The sequence below is a fragment of the Macaca mulatta genome, chromosome 5, assembly GCF_049350105.2.
Source record: "Macaca mulatta isolate MMU2019108-1 chromosome 5, T2T-MMU8v2.0, whole genome shotgun sequence".
Taxonomy (NCBI): Eukaryota; Metazoa; Chordata; class Mammalia; order Primates; family Cercopithecidae; genus Macaca; species Macaca mulatta.
Genome location: NC_133410.1, coordinates 157,224,170 through 157,246,827, shown reverse-complemented (window position 1 = coordinate 157,246,827; position 22,658 = coordinate 157,224,170). Strand labels below are relative to the sequence as shown.

General features: G+C 36.2%; 1 long non-coding RNA gene across 2 annotated transcripts in view; it reads left to right on the top strand.

Moving 5' to 3' along the window:
* Positions 1 to 22,658, top strand: part of LOC144341008 (uncharacterized) — a 46,424-nt gene that overhangs the window by 5,616 nt on the left and 18,150 nt on the right. For both annotated transcript variants that reach the window (XR_013417575.1, XR_013417574.1), the window contains exon 2: positions 21,976 to 22,054. This is a non-coding gene — a long non-coding RNA (uncharacterized LOC144341008). The remainder of the gene's footprint in view (positions 1 to 21,975; positions 22,055 to 22,658) is intronic.

The following is a 22,658-nucleotide window of genomic DNA, read 5'->3' as shown; positions in this document are numbered from 1 at the left end:
AGTAAATGCATTCTTTGGTATTTACCCAAATGAGCCAAAACTTACGTCCACAAAAAAGCCTGCACATAAATGTTTATAGCAGCTTTATTCATAATTGCCAAAACTTGGAAGTAATGAAGAATGTCCTTCCCAAGGTAACTGGATAAACAAACTGCGATACAGACATATGATGGAATATTATTCAGCAATAAAAAGAAATGAGCCATCAAACCACAAAAAGATGTGGAAGAAACTTAAATGCATATTGCTAAGTGAAAGATGCCAATTTGAAAATGATGCATACTGTATGATTCCAACTATATGACTTTCTAAAAAGGCAAAACTATGGAGACAGTTAGAACAGGAGTTCAGAAGGAAAGAGGGAGGGATGAATCAGTGGAGGACAGGGAATTTTTAGGGCTGTGAAACTGTTCTATGATACTGTAATGGTACATACACTTCATCATACATTTGTCAAAACACAGAGAATGTACAGTACAAAGAATGAAACCTAATGTAAACCATGAACTTCAGTTAATAATAATGTATCAGGTCAGGTGCAGTGACTCACGCCTGTAATCCCAACACTATGGGAGGCTGAGGCCGGTGGATCACTTGAGCTCAGAAGTTCAAGACCAGCCTGGGCAACACGGCAAAACTCCATCTCTACAAAAATTAGCCGGGTACGGTGGCACATTCCTGTAGTCCCAGCTACCTGCAGGGCTGAGGTGGGAGGATCACTTGAGCAGGGGAGGTCAAGGCTGTAGTGAGCTGAGATGGCGCCACTGCACTCCAGCCTGGATAACCGAGCAAGATCCTGTCTCTAATAATAATAAGAATAAATAATGTATAATATTGTCTTCATTTTTATCAAATGTACCACACTACTGTTAATAATGCAAAAGGTTCATAGCAGAGGAAACGGTATGTGTGTGGAGGAGTGGGGTATATGGAAACTCATTGTACTTGCTGCTCAATTTTTATCTAAACCTAAAACTGCTCTAAAAAATGAAGTTCATTAATTAAAAAAAAAAAGAGACGAGTAGAATTAATTCTATACTATTATATCACACTGTCCAAACATTTTGAAACTGATAATAATCTGTCAATCTGTATCAATCTTGGTCCAAACAGGAAAATATAAACCACTGTAAGTATTTAAACCAGAGAAAATTTAACATCAAGAATTGGTTACATAGGTAAGGGGGAAGATGAGAAATTGAAGTAGATACAGACAGGCCAACTGGGATAGCAGGAAGCTGCTACCTCCCTAAGCTGAAAAGACAAAGAGAGGAAGACATGTTATAAAAGCCAGGCACTTGGGCCATAGAGAAAGCTGGAACTATAGCCACAGACAAGGCACTGACACCAAACTAGATAACATCTGAGGAAGCAAAAGATGAAAGAAGCACGATGTTTCTACACTCCATCCACCCTTTAGTCTCTCATAGTTGCTGTTTATTAGTGAACCATGCTATCATGGGAGGCTGGACAACGGGCATCCAGTATCGGCTGCCCCTGTGATGCAGACCAGAATAGGATAAGGGAAGGGAAAGGATCAGGGCTGTCTGTCCCAAGACTAGCATGCCATCACACACACACAAATGATAAATATAAGAATAAGGCCTCTCGAGGCTAGCTAATCTGATTTTTAAAATGCTTTGACCTCGGCAGTACATTAGGAAAAAGAAGACAAACCTAGAATATATATATTAAGGCCCAAATTCGCAAAGTAGCAAGAGTAATTTATTCAAACTACCAGTCACTTCTCCCCAGCCTCCATGTCATTTTGTATACTATCTACTCCCCACCAACCCCCAGCTCTAGGAAGGGTGACTTGATTACATGACACCTGAGCCAATCAGGGAGTCTCTCTCCTAGGGAATGGCAGCCATAGAGACTGAAGACATTCTGCCTATAATGACAAGGAGAGGGGAAACAAGGAAAAGTCAGACTTTCTAGCTCCCAGAGAAAGATCATGAGATGTATCCCATTTATTCGAGCGAGTTTCAGTGGGTTTCTGTTTATGCTAACATCATCCCTCAGATAGTTAGCTATGAAAAGAGCTATTTCAGATTTTCAGATTGAAGCTTTTCCTTTATCTGTGATAACAGATATGAGATTTATGACAGGGACATCTTATTATAGCTTAGCATTGCTTGGACCCAAATCATCAGAGTGTATATTGTATATATTTGCAAGGGATTCAGAATAACAGAGCTTGGACATTGGTTGCAATCAAAACAAAGCTCAGAAGAACATAATGAAGTAAAAGTTAAGGTTACCAGCTGTCTCACAATCAATAAAAACATTTTCTAAGCCAGTTGTAAGAAATATTCAAAAACACAGGTGCAAGGAAGATGTCCAGGCTGTAGGAGGAAATGTTGAAGATATCCAAAGGCAATTTTTAAAAATTATTCACTGAAAAGCCCTATGTCAGTCTTTTTTTTCAAATGCCGGGGCTTAAAGGAGGCTGTTGATTTATAATATAATAAATTATTTCAATAGCAGCTTATTATCCTCCACATTTTTCTATTTAACTTCCCTTAAAAGTTTTCCCCTTCATCCACAAAAGAAATTCTAGAATTGAGGTGGAATAACTGAGCCCCTCAGTGCCTATCATGTGGCTTCCATAGAGAGGTGTATAGAAACACATGTTTGTGTCTGTGTATGCCTGTTAGGCCAGGATTTTCATCTGATTCTATCTTGGGGTAGAATATGACTTTACTCACTTGTATATGTCAATTTGACAATTTCCCATAATTATAACATCATAAAAAAGCATTTATTTTTTTTAAAAGTCAAAAGGAAATTATTATTGGAAAGATAAAGTTGGCATGATTATGTGATGAAAGCTCAGACTGCTAGAGCAGCAAGCAGCATATTGCATATGTTGCAGCAAGATATATTGTATTTTGCTTTATAAGATATACAAGATATATTGTATTTTGCCCACCTGTGAACAGTTATTAAAACTATTACAAAGAGTGCATATGCCTTTGACAAACCAGAAACACACACAGTGGAAGCAGCACATCTATTAAAACAAACTCACTGTTCATAGAGATAAGAGTAATCAACTGGTGAGGATTAATTATATCACATCAGGAAAAGTTAATTTTTCAAAAAATGATTCTCTTGTGAAATGGTTTCCAAACCTGGCTAATCACGAGAGTTCTGTTCTTCAGTAGGTTGGGGAGAAGCCTGGTTTGGGACTAATGACTTAGAGTATCTTCCAATTATGGGCTAATAAATAGTAAACATATTAAATCAGGAAATCCTACAAAATAATCAGGAAATACTGGTGATGCCAAAATGAAATTTAACATGACTTAGTCAAGCAATAGCTTCACCTTCTTCCTGACTGCATGGGTGTTTGGAGGTAACATGTCCCCTGCTGAGTGCTGTTTACAAACTGCAAAATCTTATGCTTATTTTGAAAGATATAGAATCATCTGGCTGCTTATTTCATAAATGAGGAAATAAAGTTCAGAGAATTTTGAAATGAACAAGTGCTTTGAGCATCAAAGTGAACATAACATACTCTATAACTGAACTTTAAATATGTACAAGTCTGTCTTTTATCCAAAAGAGACAATGTTCTTTATATCCCATGAAAATTAGCAGCAGATCCTGAATCTCTTGTCAAATTGGAGATCTGTTGCTGGATAAGTACATATCTAATAGAGAAATTCTCCTTTTTATCCCCGTCATATATAAAACTCCTAAAAGAACTCTTGTAAAAATAAGTACTATTCTTTTAAGAGCTATATTACTTTAATCAGATTGCATGTGTACTGCCTTCCTCTTGTTAGAAGAAAAATACCCAAATTAAGAGTTCTTCTTTCTAGAAGATCTTAACATAGAAGTTTTGTAGTTAAAGACATTTTTACACTCTCTGGACTGCATTTTAACAGGAAGCTATTTTTAGAACAGTGCAGTATTCTATAGTCTGTCAGGTATTTAGATCATCTTTCAACAGATGTCATTTTAAAAGTCACAATTTTGTATACATTATCTCATCTGATCTTATTTAAAAACCTTTGAAGTGGGATATTTTAATCATGTTTGCAGATGAGTAAAATGAAACTTCAGAAAGCTAAAGCAACTCAGACTAAGAGACTCTAAGAAATGACTAAATCAAAGCCTACAGCAGAATCACTCAGTGGGTGAGGGAAAGTTTAAAAATCAGATTCCTGGGCATTGCCCAGTGCTGCTGAATCAGTCTCTGGGGGCACAGTCCAAGAATCACTGAGATTGTCTAATCATTCCCAAGCTATTTTCTGTGTCCTGGGGCTCTGCAGAGGTGGCTTAGAGACTGCTGGAGAAGAGAGCTTAATGGCTGTCCCAACTCAGCATTAAATTTTTTTTTTTTTTTTTTTTTTTTTGAGACGGAGTCTCGCTCTGTAGCCCAGGCTGGAGTGCAGTGGCCGGATCTCAGCTCACTGCAAGCTCCGCCTCCCGGGTTCACGCCATTCTCCGGCCTCAGCCTCCCAAGTAGCTGGAACTACAGGCGCTGCCACCTCGCCCGGCTATTTTTTGTATTTCTTAGTAGAGACGGGGTTTCACCGTGTTAGCCAGGATGGTCTCGATCTCCTGACCTCGTGATCCGCCCATCTCGGCCTCCCAAAGTGCTGGGATTACAGGCTTGAGCCACCGCGCCCGGCCATAAATCTTATATATATAGGTTTCTACTTATGATTTCATTTGGAAAAAAAAAAAAAAAGTAAGGAGAGTGTTCTACTGTTAAAAAAAAAAAAAAAAAAAAAAAAGCATCAAAATTTCTCTGAAGAACCCAGTCCCTTAAAGGCCCACCATCAAACAGCTCATCAAGACTAATCCAGGTTCTGATGCTTTGATGCCTGTTCCAGAGTTTTCCCCATACACTACAGTAAATCTTTCTGCTGTCTAGAAATGTGCTCAACCCAAAGCCTCTGCTACTGCAGAAGATGTACAAATACCAGATGCATTCACGTAAATATAAAATTAGCACTTCAATGGAGCTTTCAAACCATAGTATTATGGTTTTCACATGAACCACTAGATGAATCAGGCAGACTGTGGGAACTTCAAAGCAGGAAGACGAAGACTTGATGGTTTGAGTCCCTGATATTCACTGTTCCATCATTAGAACGCTACTCCAAAAGTAGACGGGCCTCTAGCTGTATCTTCCCCCTTACCCTACTTCCCTGCATCTCTGTTCCCTTGAAGGTACAGAATGTCAGGGACAGGATCTTCTTTTCCCTTTTCATTAATTTTCTGCAGCCTGTTTGGGACAACGCGGTCCATGAGTTCCAGTGAAAGTTCACAACAGCACCAGGGTCAAGCTCAGTGTTTAGGCTGTCTTTTGCTAGGGATTCCAATCTAGGAAATTGAAAATAATTAGCTAGGAGGAGGAAATTCCAAGGAAAAATAAGACTCACCAAATATTTCTACATTTCTATACATGCCTTGACCAAACAGAATAAGCATTTGATAAGTGGAGTTCCTTGATTCTCTCTCTCTCTTTTAACCATGGATTCTTCACACCCCTCATTAAAACTGTACATGAAACCTCCTTAGGTGTGGTGATGTGAAGCAACTGTATACCTTGAGATCCATATTCTGTGACTGGATTGCATAAAAATATTATAATAATAATATTCAGCTAAGAGATTTATAATAAATACCTTTAGAAAGGGGTAATGTGTATATATATCCACTTCTTATCCCTAGTTAAATATGTAAGTATCTGAAGTGCATATTTGTACTAGAGACATAAGGAGCTCTGCATAGACTCCATCGGCCCCTTAAGCCCAGGGAGCCATGGCTTGTACCACATGACCTCACAGGCACCTACATGAGATCAGGTACATCAAGGTAGACATCACTGCAACCTATGGGTGGGTGGTTTCTGTTGCATAAAAATACTCTGAAGATGAAGTCTTGACATGTAGGGAGACACTGCAATGACACTGAAGTCAGGAGAGAGCAGAAGCTTTAAATAAACAGAAGAAATATTCGAGAAGGAAGAAAGCCAAACAGACACCCAGAGAAAAGCTAAGATTCCGTGAGTGAGATTAAGAAAAAGCAGTTTAGAACTTTTCCTGCTCAATGAGTTTCCTCTTCTAGTTCCAGAAAACCTCTGTCTTTCCAATAAGACCCTATGGCCTGCTTTGTTAGAGTGGTTCTCTATTCCTTTCAACCAAAAAAAAAAAAAAAAATGCCTAATATTTAGCAAGAAGAAGGAAATAGCAAGAAATATTTAAATTGTGTTTGATTTTACAAAAGAGCCTTAAATTTGGAAACTCCTGACTTTACAGTGTTCAAACGATCTACTTAAAGGTAAGTTTGAACTTCCCATTGAAATTAAATTATCTGAGTGTGGTTATGTTTTTGTATGTATTTGTGCAATTTTAAAAGAAAAAATGATGCTACCTGAAACAATAAAAATCGGGGCCATGATGCTCATTGGTGCTTTCATTAAAAAATTTAAAATTCACTGGCCAATAATGTTTAGATCAAGCTTGTCCAACTCACTGCCCACAGGCCATAAGTGGCCCAGGATAACTTTAAATGCAGCCCAACACAAATTCATAAACTTTCTTAAAACATTATGAGATTTTTATTTATTTATTTATTTTTTTATTTTATTTTATTTTTTTTTTAACCTCAGCAGCTACCATTAGTGTTAGTGTATTTTATGTGTGGCCCCAGACAAGTCTTCTCCTTCCAATGTAGCCTAGGGAAGTCAAAAGATTGGAAACTCCTGATTTAGATTATTCAACTATTTCATATGTTTTCCCAACAAAATAAGGAGTTTAATTTGAACAAAACTAAGTTACCAATTCAGCAGGTTGAGGGTTAAATGAAAGCTTAAAAAGTCTATGAGTTTTCCACAATTCTTTTCTTCTTTAATTTTTCACTAATCTGATGTATCTGAAAATAGTCTGCCCAAAGTTTTCAAAATAAAATTACCTCCGGGCTTTGACCATGCATTTTTCAAGCATGGATAATTTAAATCTAAAAGAGATTATTTTGGAAGGCTTTGAATGACCGAAAGGAAAGCTTATAATGAAAATTACTTTCTCCATCTAACACAGCATTATATTGTAATATGGAATTCTCACATACTCAAATTTATGTAGCATTGTATTGTAATATGGAATTCTCACATACTCAAATTTATGTAGCTATTTCCTCATATGCTCCCACACAAAACAGAATCTAACTCAGAGCTTATTATGGTTCTAGGGACTGGGCACTGTGAGAGCAATCAGAGCTCAGGATGTACCAGTGACTCTGCTTCTAACACTTTACATGACTTGGACCTATGTTATACCGATTCTAATTTTATTTCTGTGAAAAATATGGAATTGATTAAATTGGCAGCCACTTACTAAACTTAAAATGACATTTGCCTTTTAGCTAAAATTTTCTGGGGGCTCATTTGGAGATGGGAGTCATTCAACGTACACTGTGTAGAGCAGCTAAGCTTTCTAATGAACTGTATTCCCTTTCCATACCATGGGCATAATGGGAGTAACCCGCTTAGAGCACCACAGAGGATAATTCTTTATCCACTATAATAAATAGGGACTACTATTCAAAATCAGCTCTAAGGCCACATGCTGCACAAAATGATATGATTTGAACTCCAAATACACAAAAGTCATCATTGTTCCCCATATCAACTGGCACATGGAATAGAAATTGGAGTTTTGACCCACACAATATTACAGGAAATATTTTCAGTATCTGATAAAATGGCAACCAGGAGGGTTTGAGGCTCTCGAGTCTGAACTTAATCCTGGAGAATACCAACACATAATACCGAGGAGACGGTGGGTAGAAGGTGGTCATGGTAAGCCAGAGGTGGCTGAGGGTTACAGGTGTGCAAAATACTTCTTTAGTTCAGAAGGAAGATAGGCTATAGAAACTTAAAAATTAATAAAGAAAAATAAATTTAGTTATGAGCCCTAATTGGTTTGGTGTATCCTCAAGAAGAAAAAATAAATAAAAGTATAACTTTAAAGTCAGAAGAAAATGCAACCAATAGAGTAGAAAGCAGGAGAAGAGGCAATAAAGCAAACACAGCATAGAAGATAACGTGAAAGAACCTAAAACATTTTAACAGAAACTATGATCAATGTAAATGATTTAAATGTGCAAGCCAAGAGAAAGACTTTTAGTTTGGACTAAAAAGGACAAGATTTAGCAGTACATTGAGCATAGAAGGTACACTAAAGGCAGTCAGATATAGGAAGGCTAAAAGCAATAGAACAGAGGAACATGTATCAGAGACGTAAGATGAAAGCTGAACCTTAAGTTTCAGCCCCAACTTTAAAACAGCCTGGATGTCATCAGTTCCATCCTCACAACAAAAAAAAAGCCAAGCAAACAGAAAATCAATAACTTTTCTTGAACTCATCAAAGAACTGAGTTTGCAAGGCAAACTGCCTCTCCAAAATCTGGAGAGACAAATCCAGAGCCTCACAGCCAAGATCCACCTGCCTGGGGCAACAGCCACTAGTGCCATAAACTGGTAGAAATACTTAAATGGCAATTTCGATGAATTTCTGGAGGCTGAGTGTGGACTAGCTTGGAAGAAATAATTGCCTGGGCTCCATGGGCTTTACCTCAAGATGAAGATAAACCACATTCTGGGCCATAAGGTACATCTAACCAAACTTAAAAGAATAAGAATTATACAAAGTGTGTTCTCAGACTACAATGGAAATGAACTAGAAATCACTTGATGAGAGATAGCTGGAAAATCCCCAAATATCTAGCAGGTCTAACAGTGGAAGAGAAACACTAATCTTCAAGAAATACATCCAGAGCCCTCTCTGTTAATAAAAGTCCTACTCTTATGAAGAAATACTTTATCAGAACCTTGTCCAATGGCTGTAAGGGAGATTCCTCTCACTTCAGCCCCCTTTAACCTTCTTAACTCACCTAAGGGGGTGACGATAGTGTACACCTGTAATCCCAGCTACTCGGGAGGCTAAGGCAGGAGAATCGCTTGAACCTGGGAGGCGGAGGTTGCAGTGAGCCGACATCGCACCATTGCACTCCAGCCTGGGCGACATGGTGAGACTTTGTCTCAAAAAAAAAGAATACATGTTTGTGAATGTCACCAGCCAAAGACCCAGACTACTAAAAGATTAAAATTGAACTGAAATATTATAGAATGTTCTCATGCCTTACCTCCAGACCTACAGGGTTCCAGGAGCATGATAATGGATTACAGATAAAAGAACTGCAAGAAATAGACTCTTTCTGATGAGGAATACTTAGAGAAACTAGAAGTCAAAAAGGGAGATACAAACCAGGACATGAGAGGAATTGGAAGTCTCTGGCATCTGTAGCTACATTAAACATTAAATAAAGACTAACTCCTACCCAGATGAACATAAATCCTTATGAGGCCTAGTTACTTAAATTTCTATAACCAATTACAACATGCCCAACTTTCAACAAAAAATTGCAAGGCACACTAAAAGGCAAGAAAAAACACAGCCTGAAGAGACAAAGCAGTCATTAGAATCAGACTGAGATATGACATGTATTTTAGAATTAGCAGAAAAGGAATTTAAAATATCTATGATTAATATGTTGAGGGCTCTAATGGAAAAAGTAGGCAGCATAAAAGAACAGATGGGTAGTATAAGCAGACAGATGGGAGCTCTCAGAAAAAAATTAAAAATAAATGCTGCAAATCAAAAACACTGGAAGAGAAATGAAGAATGCCTTTGATGGACCCATCAGTAGACTGGGCACAGCCAAGGAAACAATCAGTGAGCTTAAATATATGTCAATAGAAACTTCACAAACTAAAACGCAAAGAGAAAGATGAATGAAAAAAATGGAACATCCAAGAATATTGGAGCAATTTCTAAAGGAATTTGTAGTGAATTCCCATAATTTTACATTGCCTTGGCATCCATTTTGAATATAAATTGAATTTTCTCATACCAGAAGCAGGGCTTAGTCACTGTGAACAAAGTTTCCATTTCTCTACCTCCGATCAATTCCTCAGTGTTGTCATTCCAGACATCTGGCCTAACAACCACCTCCTGGGGACCACATGCCCATGGGACACCTGGATAGTACTTAGTTGACTCATGCCACTGACCCCTACATCCCATATGGACTATGCAGATATAACACAATGACCACCTCTCGCAGTGTGACGTCCTAGAACTTACACCTTCTTCTTTTAAACCCATCAATTAGAACTCCCCTCAGGAAATTGGCATGGATAATGCCTTGGACCTCAGTAAAGGCTTCAATGCACAGGTTCTTCTCTCTTGCTCCCACCAAGCATGCTTGTTTCAGATGGCTCCGTATTTTTCCAATTAGACCTGAAAGATGTGGCACCCTCTTTTCTCTGGGATTTGTAGCTAATGAACTACTTCTGTTCTTGCATGTGTCTTAGTGAGTTGCCTTTTCTGTGTCTTTCTTGACTAATACACCAGAGCCTAACTTCTTTCCCGATCAGGTCTCTTCTAGAGAGTGGCTATCTTAGTAGGAATAAACTGGACACCGGTCAGACAAGAGCCATAAGGAGATCTGTCATTAAAAACAAGTTTCCTGTGAGAAGGACACCTGGTCATAGGTCAGACATTCAGGCATTAGGCAAAAAGCCAGGATACCGATGCATACCATGAAAGGCACATTGTGGACATCCATAACCAAATCCCCTATAGAACCATCAGGACAGCACTAAAGTTTCTAGCCACTTTCCAGAAAGAGGCCTCAAGAACAAATCAGAAGAAAATACCACAGACTTGGGTTACAGAAGGAGAACAAAGAGAAAGCAGAGCAGCAGAAACATCTGAAGTAATAATGGGACACTCGGAAAACACAAAGTAGAATAAATATCAAAACACCTATAAATGTTAAAATGTTTTCAAGCAGAAGGAAATTCAAATATAAATAAATATAAATATATTCCCATATAAATGAAGAGTACTGGAGAAAAAGGTAAAACAAAATATTTTTATTTGTCGTTAATTGATCTGAGAATAACTTTAATAATGGGAACAATGTGTTGCAACATACACACAAATTAAGTGAATGAAAGCAATGTCACAGAAGGAAAGCAAGCAGGACTAGAAATACTCTGTTATTAAGTTTCTGCATTATATTTGAAGCAAAATAGTGTTATTTGAAGGTAGATTTAGATTACTTAAAAATGTATGTTGTAAAACTTAAGGTAACCAGTAAAAAAAAAATTTTTTAAGAACTATACTTTTTATACCATGAGAAAAATTAAATGGAATCACATAAAATGTTCAAGTAAAACCAGAGGAAAAAAGAAGTCTCTGTCAACAACTGTAAAACAGAAACATGTTTTATATAAATCCAAATATATCATAAATTGCTTTAAATGTCAATGGTCTAAATACTGCAATTAAAAGACAAAGACTGTCATCATGGCTTTAAAAAACTATCTTGACTCATCCAAGAGGAAGCAGGGGGCAACTATACATTGTCTACAACAAGCCCACTTTAAATATAAAGATACCAGCAGATGAAAAGCAAAGGGATGGGAAAATAAAATGAATCAAAAGAAACTGGAGTATCTATATTAATTTCAGACAATGCAGACTTCAAAATAAGGAAGATTAGAGATAAAAAGCAGCACTACATAATAGAAAAGAGATTAATTATCCAAAAAGACATAACAATGCTAAATGTGTGTATACCTAAAATCAAAATGTCAAAACACATGAGACAAAAACTGATAGAACTGAAAGGAGTAGACAAATGTACAATTATATTTGAAGACTTCAACATCCCCCCATCAGTAATTGATAGATCAGGTAAGCAGAAAATAAAGATATAGTTGACCCAAATGGCACTATTAGTCAACTTGATCTTACTGACATTTACAGATCACTCCATCTCTCAACAGCAGAATACACATTCTTCTCATGCTCACATGGAGCATGCACCAAGATAAACCACATTCTTGGCCATAAAGCATATCTAACCATATTTAAAAGAATAAAAATGATACAAATTGTGTTCTCAGACCACAATGGAAATGAACTAAAAATCAATTGATAAAAGATAACTGGAAAATCCCCAAATATCTGGAAGCTACACAACACACTTTAAAATAGCACATAGTTAAAAAACATCTCAAGAGAAAATTTAAAATCTTTTTAACTAAATGAACATGAAAATACAACTTACCAAAGTTTGTGGTATACAGCAAAAATAAAAACTAAGGTGCTCAAAGAGAAGTGTATAGCATTAAATGCATACATTTTTTAAATGAAGAAAGGTTCAAAATCAGTAACCTAAGTTTCTACCACCAGAAACTGAAGAAAGAATACTTAAGCCTAAAAGCAAGCAGAAGGAAAGAAATTATTAAAAGTGAATCCAAAGCCAATAAAATTGTTATCTGCACCTGATACAACAGAGAAAAAAAATGAAGTGTATGAAATTGAAAGGCCTGGCACAGTGGCACAAGTCTGTAATCCCAGCACTTTGAGAGGCAGAGGCAGGCAGATCACTTGAGGTCAGGAGTTTGAGACCAGCCTGGCCAACATGGCAAAACTCCATCTCTACTAAAAATATAAAAATTAGCTAGAAATAGTGGTACACACCTGTAATTCCAGCTACTCAGGAGGCTGAGGCAGGAGAACCCAGGAGGCACCTGAACCCAGGAGGCGGAGGTTGCAGTGAGCTAAGATCACATCTCTATGCTCCAGACTGAGTGACAGAGAGCAGCTCCATCTCCAAAAAGGAAGAAGTCTATGAAACTGAAAACAAGAAAACAATGGAGAAAATTAATGAAACCAAAAGCTGGTTCTTTGAAAGGATCAATGAAATGAATAAACCCTAGCCAAGCTAACCAAGAAAAAAATTGAAGCAAATACACAAATTACCAATATCAAAAATGAGGCTGGGCGCAGTGGCTCACACCTGTAATCCCAGCACTTTGGGAGGCCAAGGCGGGTGGATTACCTGAGGTCAGGAGTTCGAGACCAGCCTGGCCAACATGGTGAAACCCTGTCTCTACTAAAAATACAAAAAATTATCTGGGCGTGGTGGCACATGCCTGTAATCCCAGCTACTTGGGAGACTGAGGCAGGAGAATCACTTGAACCTGGGAGGTGGAGGTTGCAGTGAGCCAAGATTGTGCCATAGCCCTCCAGTCTGGGCAAGAAGAGTGAAATTCCGTCTCAAAAAAAAAAAAAAAAGAAAAAAAAAAGAAAAGAAAGAGGGGTCATCACTGCTGACCCCTTGGACATTAAAAGAGTATAGGAATGGTATTAATAGTTCTATAATCAAAAATATGATGACTTAGATGAAATAGACCAATTTCTGGAGAGACATAAATGACCAAAACCCACAAACGGGGAAATAGATAGCCTAAATAGCTCTCTCTATATTAAATACATTCAATCAATAATTAACAATTGACCACTTTCTAAAAAAGAAAATACCTGGCCCAGATGGTTTCACTGATGAATTTTACCAAACTTTTAAGGAGGAAATCATATCAATTCTTCATAATTTCTTCCAGAAAACAGAAGAAGAAAGACTGCTTCTTAGCTCATTCTATGAGGTCAGCATTACCTTACTACTAAAATTAGACACAGCCATTTATAAGAAAGGAAAACAACAGACCAATATCTCTCATAAACACAGACATAACAAATTGAATTCAACAATGTATACCAAACATTATACACTGCAACCATATGGGATTTATTCCAGTATGCAAGGCTGGTTAAACACTTAAAACTCAATCAGCATAAATCACTACATCAACAGATTAAAGATGAAAATTAATGTGATCATATCCATTGTTGGAGAAAATAATTTGACAAAATTCCACACTTATTTATGATTAAATGTTCTTAGCATGAACATTATGCTAAACTTTGCTTAGAACTTTATGACTAAAAGTTCTTAGCAAAGCAAAAATACAGGAAAATTTCCTCAATTTGATAAAGAATTTACATTAAAAACCTACAGCTAACATTCCACCTAATGGTGAGAAAATGCATGTGTGTTCCCTAAGATCAGAAACAAGGCAAAGGTGTCTCCCCTCGCTTCTAGTCAACATTTTACTGGAAGTTTCTAACTAATGCAACAAGACAAGAAAGGAAACAAAAAGAATATCAGTTGGAAAGGAAGAATAAAACTTTCTATTCAGAGATAACGTAATTGTTTATATAGAAAATCTCAAAAATAGACAAAAACGCCCTCCTAGAACTAATAAGAGAATAAAACAAAATCACAGGATGCAAGGTTAATAGAAAATTGTTAATACAAAAGTCAATTGCTTTCCTATATACTAGCAAGGAACAATTGGAACTTGACATTTAAATATATTCTATTTACAACAGTACCTAACAAATGGAAATACTTAGGTATGAATCTAACAAAGTAGATACACAATCTATATGTGAAAAATTGTAAAACACTAATTTAAAACTCAAAGATTTAAATGAATTACATAATACAATTTATGCAAATAAAATTAGATTTAATGCAATCCAAATTATAAATTATATATGTATAAATTATATGGATGTAATGCAATCCTATAAAATCTCAGTAAGCCATTTCTTACCTAATAGACAGACTGATTTTGAAATTTACAAGGCAAGGCAAAAGATGGTCAATGGTGGGAGCCTAGTTTCTCACTGTTAGAGGTTACAGATAAGCAAGGGGAAGATTCTAGGATGATTCAGGAAGGACTGTGTTAGAGTGGGAGACATCAGTCTGAACTCATGTTTAGCATATAGATACAGATGGTTACATAGAAATATTTTAGATATATGTATATGAATGGGTTAGTACACACTTCCTTTGCTCTGTCAGCTGAGATGGCCTAGAAGCAATGATAGCCATCATTGAGAACACCTAGCACCGAATCTTGGTTCCTAATACCATTCTCCCACCAAAGGAACAGAGATCCTTGGAGAAATGGTTAATTCTAGGACTGAGGCAAGAAACATACAAGATAAGCCTGGAGCATCTTGTAGCACTAGAAAGTAAGAAAGTGAAAAAAAAAAAAAAAAAAAACCCTACAGTGATGGAATATATCAAAGTGATATAAGAGCCAACTAAAAATGCTCCCAATGGCCAAAGTTAAAACAATTTTAGCAACAAAATAAATAAAGTCATATTGGATTATAACCCAAAGTATAAATATCCCTGAGTACATTATGATATAAGTAAATAATTTAATAAACAAATAGGAGAGAATAAACAGAATTCCCATGCAGAAGAATTTCAAATAATTTATGTTAATATTCCTCCCTTAAGTAAATAGAACATAACTCTCCACTCCGTTAGTGTGGGCTGCATATAATGACTTTCTTCTAAAGAGTACAGGATAGAAAGGGAGAAAAAAAAAGAGTAACTTTGCAGTGGAGAAACTTTACAAACACTACTATATGCCAAGTGACCAAGATTAACAACATTGATAAGTCATATTGATGGTAGGTACCCTTGATCTGATGAATTAAGAATGGCCTTTTATCTTTGTGGTCTTCTTAGAAACACATTACTCAGTCCAATCATAAGAAAACCTCAGACAAATCCTAACTGAGAGACATTCTACAAAATGCATGACTAGTAGTCATCAAAACTATCAAGGTATTTGAAAACAAGTAAGGTCCAAGAAACTGTCACAACTAAGAGGAACCTAAGGAGACATGGTAACTAAACTTGGATGGATTTCTTGATTGAAAAAAGGATATGAGGAGAACACTGAGGAAATCTGAGTAAAGTATAGACACACAAGGCACAGGCAACTGAAGAAAAATATACAAATTAGACTTCATAAAAATTTAAACCCCGCTGGGTGTGGTGGCAAACACCTGTAATCCCAACACTTTGGGAGGCAGAGGCAGGTGGATTACTTGAGGTCAGGAGTTTGAGACCAGCCTGGCCAACAAAGTGAAACCCTGTCTCTACTAAAAATGCAAAAATTAGCTGGGCTATAGGCGGGCACCTATAATCCAGCTACTGGAGAGGCTGAGGCAGGAGAATTGCTTGAACCCAGGAGGCAGAGGTTGCAGTGAGCCAAGATCGAGCCACTGCACTCCAGTCTGGATGACAGAGCAATATCCCATCTCAAAAGAGAAAAAATTAAACTTTTTGCATCAAAAGACACTATCAACAGAGAAAAAGGCAACCCACAGAATAGGAGAAAATACATGCATATTATACATCTGACAAAACATTAACCTCCAGAATATACAAAGAACTCCTAAAATCCAACAACACAAAAGCAACCTGATTCAAAAATAGGAAAAGGACTTGAATAGACATTTCTCCAAAGAAAATACACAAATTGCCAATGAACACACAAAGAGATGCTCAACATCACTAATCATTAGAGAAATGCAAATCAAAACTACAATGAGATACCACCTCACACCCACTAGGACGGCTACTGTGAAATAAACAGAAAACCAGTATTGCAAGGATGTAGAGATATTAGAACCCTTGTGTACTGTTGGTAACGTAATATGATGCAACCACTGTGGAAAACAGCATGGCAGTTGCTCAAAAGATTAAAATAGAATTATCTTATCATCCAGCAATTCCATTTCTGGGTATACATAAAAAAAAATTGAAAGCAGGGTCTTGAACTGATATTTGTAAACCCATGTGTATAGTAGCATCATTCAATAAGCCAGTGACAGAAAGACAAATACTATATGATTCCACTTACATAAGTACCTAGAGGAGTCAAATTCATAAAGGCAGAAAGCAGAATGGTGGTTGCCAGAAATGTAGGGAAAGGGGGAAGGAGTATTATTGTTTCATGGATGCAGTTGCAGTTTTGCAAGATGAAAGGAGTTCTGGAGATGGAGGGTGGTGATGGTAACACAGCAATATGAATATTCTTAATATCCCTGAATTGTATACTTGAAAATGGTTAAGATGACAAATTTTGTTGTATGTATTTTACTACAATAAAAATATTTTATTTTAAAAATTGAAAAGTAAACACTTAAGATAATAAAAATACCACGAGCTAGTAAATAATTCAGTACAATTACAAAATAAAGATTAACTTATAAAAGTGAAAAAGGTTCTTCTATACTCCAAAATAAACTAGAAAATAACATAGAAAATAAGATAACCATTTTTAATAGCAATAAAAACAATAAAGTATCTAGTACAAACACAACAAAAACAACAAAGTACCTAATAAAGGATGAAAAAGATCTTTAAGGAGGAAAAACTTAAATTGTTTTAAGGACATAAAGTGAGAAGAACTAAATAAACATATAGTACAATGTAATACTGTAAAGATACCAAAACTGAACACAATGTTGCTTGCATTTAACACATTGCTAATAAAGATTCCAGTAAGATTTTTTTTTGTAAATTTGGCAAACTTTTTCTAGTATTTTGATGGAAGAATAAAGATTTATAAATAATTTTCAAGTTTTGTTTTTTCCTTTTACAATTGATTTTTGTATTTATTTCTACAATAAATATATCTTCATTACTTTCTCCTGATTATGTAAAAGAAAAACATAGTCTTTGTAGGAAATTAGAGCAATATACAGACATAAAGAAGTCAGAATTTCATAGTTCTCTATAATACCCACCTTTGACACATAGTGATAATCTATTCTTTTTTTTTTTTTTTTTGAGACGGAGTCTCGCTGTGTCGCCCAGGCTGGGGTGCAGTGGCGTGATCTCGGCTCACTGCAAGCTCCGCCTCCCGGGTTCACGCCATTCTCCTGCCTCAGCCTCCGAGTAGCTGGGACTACAGGCGCCCGCCACCACGCCCGGCTAGTTTTTTTGTATTTTTAGTAGAGACGGGGTTTCACCATGTTAGCCAGGGATGGTCTCAATCTCCTGACCTCGTGATCCACCCGCCTCCGCCTCCCAAAGTGCTGAGATTACAGGCTTGAGCCACCGCGCCCGGCTATTCTTTTTTTTTTTTTTCCTTAAGAAAAGGGACCTCACTATGTTGCCAGGCTGCATGGCGCACTGCAGCCTTAAGCCTGATTGGGCTCAGAGCAATCCTAGGACTTGGGCCTACAGGCCGATACATAATGTTACATAGGTATGATCATACCATACATTCTCTCTTAATTATGGACACCTTTTTTCCACTGTCTTCCCCAATTCCATGTAGCCATGTTAACATTCTATTTCTCTATAATCGTATATCCTACACATGCATAGATGCGTACTATTCTGAATCATTCTCATGGCCATAAAATACTACATAGCATTCAAACCATAAGTCCGTTATATTCATGTCATTAGGCATATTCTTTACTTTCAGTTTTTGGTGATTATAAACAATGGTGCAATAAAAGTCCTTGTGTGTTATAAATTCATTCACTTTTTTTCTTTAATTTTATGGACAAGATCTGTACTTTTATTTCTATAAGAGAGATTTCCAGGAATAGAAGTGTTGAGTAGAAGAGAATATGTATTTTTAATTTCTATAGATATTGCCAGATTTCCTTCCCAAAATACTACAAATCTTGACTTTCCCACCAGTAATATGTATCATACTACCCTTTCCTCTACATACTTGTCCAATGAGCTCATTGTTATTATAATGTTAATTTTTCTTTTTTTGAATTTGTGCATCTTTTCACATTTATTGGCTGTTTTCTGGATTCACATCTATATTCATTTTAATTGAGTTGTTCATCATGTGATAATGTAGAAATTAATGCTTTGTTATCTGAGTGGAAAATGTACTTTTCTTGTTCCATTAGTGCCCATTGATTTTTATGGGATTTTTTTCATACAAAATTTTTAATTTTTAAATAGTCAAATATTTTTATCTCATATTACAGATTTTGGATTTCCTGTGTTGCTAGGAAGATCTCAGAAATTCAACTACTGTGTACGTTTTCTCATATATTTTCAGCAAAGATTTTTATTATTTCTAAGCCTTTATTTATTCATCTAGAATTTTTAATAGAACATATTTTAATTTATTTCCATATGAATAGCCAGTTCGCTATTAGGTCAATTTTACAAAAAGAAAAACAGCTGAGGACTTAAACTCAGATATTAAGGCATGCTAAAAAGCTACAGTAATTTAAAACAACGCAGTATTGATACAAAGACAGATCAATGAAACAGAACAGAGAGCTTAAAATAGGCCAATATTTTTGTGATATGTGACTTGCTACATTATAAGGTTGACACCCAAAAAAAGTGAGAGAAGATGAAACATGGCTTATTTAGTAGATGGTCTTAAAGAAATTAGTTTACATGGAAAAATAAAGTGAAAAACAAAGGTGTATTTCAAATGGGTTAAAGACTTGAGTATGAAAGTTGAAACATGAAGAAAACATAGGGGAATATCTTGGTGATCATGTGGCAAAATATATACATGTATATATAGAAAACATGCATATATGGATATCCACATATATAGGGATATATATAGGATATATATATGGATATATGGATATACACGTATATAGGGATATATAGGATATATATATGGATATATGGATATACACATATATAGGGATATACAGGATATATATATGGATATATGGATATACACATATATAGGGATATATCCAGATATAACTATATATGTGTATATGTATACATAGAGAAAGTTGAATAATACCAAGTTCTGAAGAGAATATAGAGAAATAAGAGCTTTTATGCAAAACTAATGTAAGTGACAGTCATGAGGTTTTTCTGGAAAGCAATCTTACTATACTTAATGAAATTGTGAATTTTTAGATATTAATCTCACTCTAAAAATTCCCAGAGAAACTCTTAAAACTCCTATAAGAAACATGTACAAGCAGACAATTCACTATTGCTGCTTTATGTATTTGTCACAAGAGGAATCAATAAATGCAATGATAATTGGTGCATATGATGGGATCCCACATGTACAAAACATAATGTTTCATGAAAACAATTTTTAAAAAAACAGAATGAAATCAGTAGCATAATACCAGTTGCAAACAGTTAAGTGTGTATATATGTATATACACACATTTATATATGTAAGTATGTATATGTATATATGTATATGTACACACACACATAAAATCATACAATATATTTTACATATACAAAAACATGTATCCAAATATTATATTGGTAATCTATGGGATTAAAAGAATAGGAATGGAGATTAGGAATAAAGTAGAAAATGAAATAAAACAACAAAAGGACCTTGTTTAGAAGCATGTTATGGAGTACTACACAGGGAGGTGCATAGTTAACCCAATTCTGTAACTCAGATCAAATACCAAAACAATAAACAAAAATGGTATAGAATAAGATCTATAAATCCTCTCATTTTTCAATTCTAGAAACAGACCCTGAAAGATTCAGCTCCCTGCCCAGGTCATTTAGCCAATTAGTGGCCATATCAAGACAAAAGCCAAATATACAGACCACTTTACCCTACTGCCTCCTTTATGTAGCTTTAAGCAATGGAGATATAACCATAGCTTAAAAGTTGTCAAGGAGTCTCGTATGCCATAAAATTTTAAATCAACTTAATGATAGCATAGATTTGGGGCAGTGGATGTCTTGGGTTTTGTCTGCCCAACCTCCTTTCCTTTGGGACTCAGTCGTCCCTAGCTCCATATGTTTCTGGGGGAATGCTGATCCCAGGAACCCCTGCATAGCCACCACCACAACCACCAAGATGGGTACCTAATCCAAGCTAATTTAATTATGCTGTCTCCCAAGGAATTGAATCTTGAGCAGAACACAGAGACTGACATGGGTGATGGACCCAACCAAAAGAGAAAGCCCCGAACTCCTGCTCATCAGATGGGTGAAGCAGATGTTCCTGTCTTTCTCAAAGTCTGCTAGTTCAGCTCTTTCTTGGATTGTGTGGGTTGCCCAGCCTCTCCCCAAAATGTTTTTGTTGATTAAATTAGTCTTTGTTTTTGTTAGCCTGTCTAAATGTAATATGCTAATTACAATAAACTTGAAACATTCAATAAACAGTCATTTTTCATGGTGCTTTGGAATGTGACTGGGCTGTGGAGGGGGTTGATCTGAATGGCCCATGTTTCTTAAAACAGATTTTCATGAAAGTATAATTTTTACGGCTTTTTATTTTGTAGCAAACAGAGAATTTCAAATCCATTGGATCAGTCACTCCAAAAGGGACATTTCAATATCCTAATGCCTGGAGGCACATTCAGCATTGCTGAGTGTTAGAAGATCTGGAATTACCTGAATGTGAACCTCTCTGACTTCTTTCTTTGCTCTCTTCCTTCACTACCACCTCTCCCACCTCTTTCCTCATGGGAAGGAAAATATAAATCTCAGTAGCGTACTGGTCGTATGTAGATAAGGGTGCAACATTTACTGGATGACTGTATATTTTCCAAAGAAAAAATTGTTTAAACACTTTCTCTTTTTTCCACTACCGAATTATGTCCCATATGCAGTCTGTTACAGAAAGTAATGAAGTGAATAAATATATTAAGAAGTAAAATCCTGCTGTAGCTACCTAGAACATAAATCATTATAGCACAAATGCATTTGCTGTTTGTGTTTCTGGAACTCAAAATATTTCACGTATTATCTCAGTTCCTAACATCCCCATGAGATAGGTAGATAACCGTTGGTATGCAGCACCTTTTGACCTAGATGTCTAGAACATTCTGTGCACACTTTATCCTCCTTAAATTCTTATGAGTCAGCAAGATAGCAAGGGCTAACCTCCTTGCTTTACAGTAATAGAAACAGACTCAAGAGAGACAATGACTTGCCTGATGTCAAACTGCAGTTTGGCTGCAGAAGTAGATATTGTGCTATCTACAGTATCTCCCATAAAAATCACTTAAGAAAGTGAGGAATGAGATGCTTGGGTCAAAAGAAATGAAAAGTGAGACAAAAGAGGGGAGAAAGTGATGGTCACCTCACTTCAAGTTATTGAACTACTCTCATAAAACAAACTAGAAAAAAATCTCTTGGTAGCTAAGACAAGTTCAGGTTTCTGGGAGAAGTAAGTCTATTTTACCTCCTTCTCTTCCCTTCCATTTGCAGTGAGCAAGGTAGCGAGGAGTGAAGACGGGAGAAGGGAAGAACACCAGACCCCAAGGCAATTGTCAAACTGCTTTGAAAGGTAAATCAGTGCTGATTTTAGGGGTTTTTTGTGCAACTAAAGGCAAGAGAAGAAGATGACCATGCCTTTCTAGGATGGAAATGACTGTCATGCTGTAACTCAGGTTGTCAGTTGACCATGGCTTGGCAATGCAACAGTGAAATGTCTGAAGCTACAAGTGCCTTCAGTGGTGTAACAAACACTAGCTATTACCTTAAGATCTCTGGTATGATATTTTCTTCCACCAAAATTTGAATTTTTTCAGAGGACAGTGGAGCTCAGAATTTAAACCTTGCCACAAAAGCAAAGCCAACATATTTAAACTACTTCTCTTAATCTTCCCAGCAGTTACTCCAATAGATAAAGGAGCTTTGGTACCAACTCACTTCTCATTTTCTTGATAAAGAGAAATTAATGATCTAGAGATTTCTATGACGTATTTTTGAGCTAAAACATTATCATATGCATTTATATAGCTTCTTTATTTTTGTACCAACACATACCTTGGCAAGGCAAAGATAAGAAAAGTGGCCACCCATAACAAAAACAAAACTTTGTGTGCATCTGGAAAACTTCTTTTGAATGAGAAAACTAGTCACTTGTCAAATGTGATATGGAAGTTATT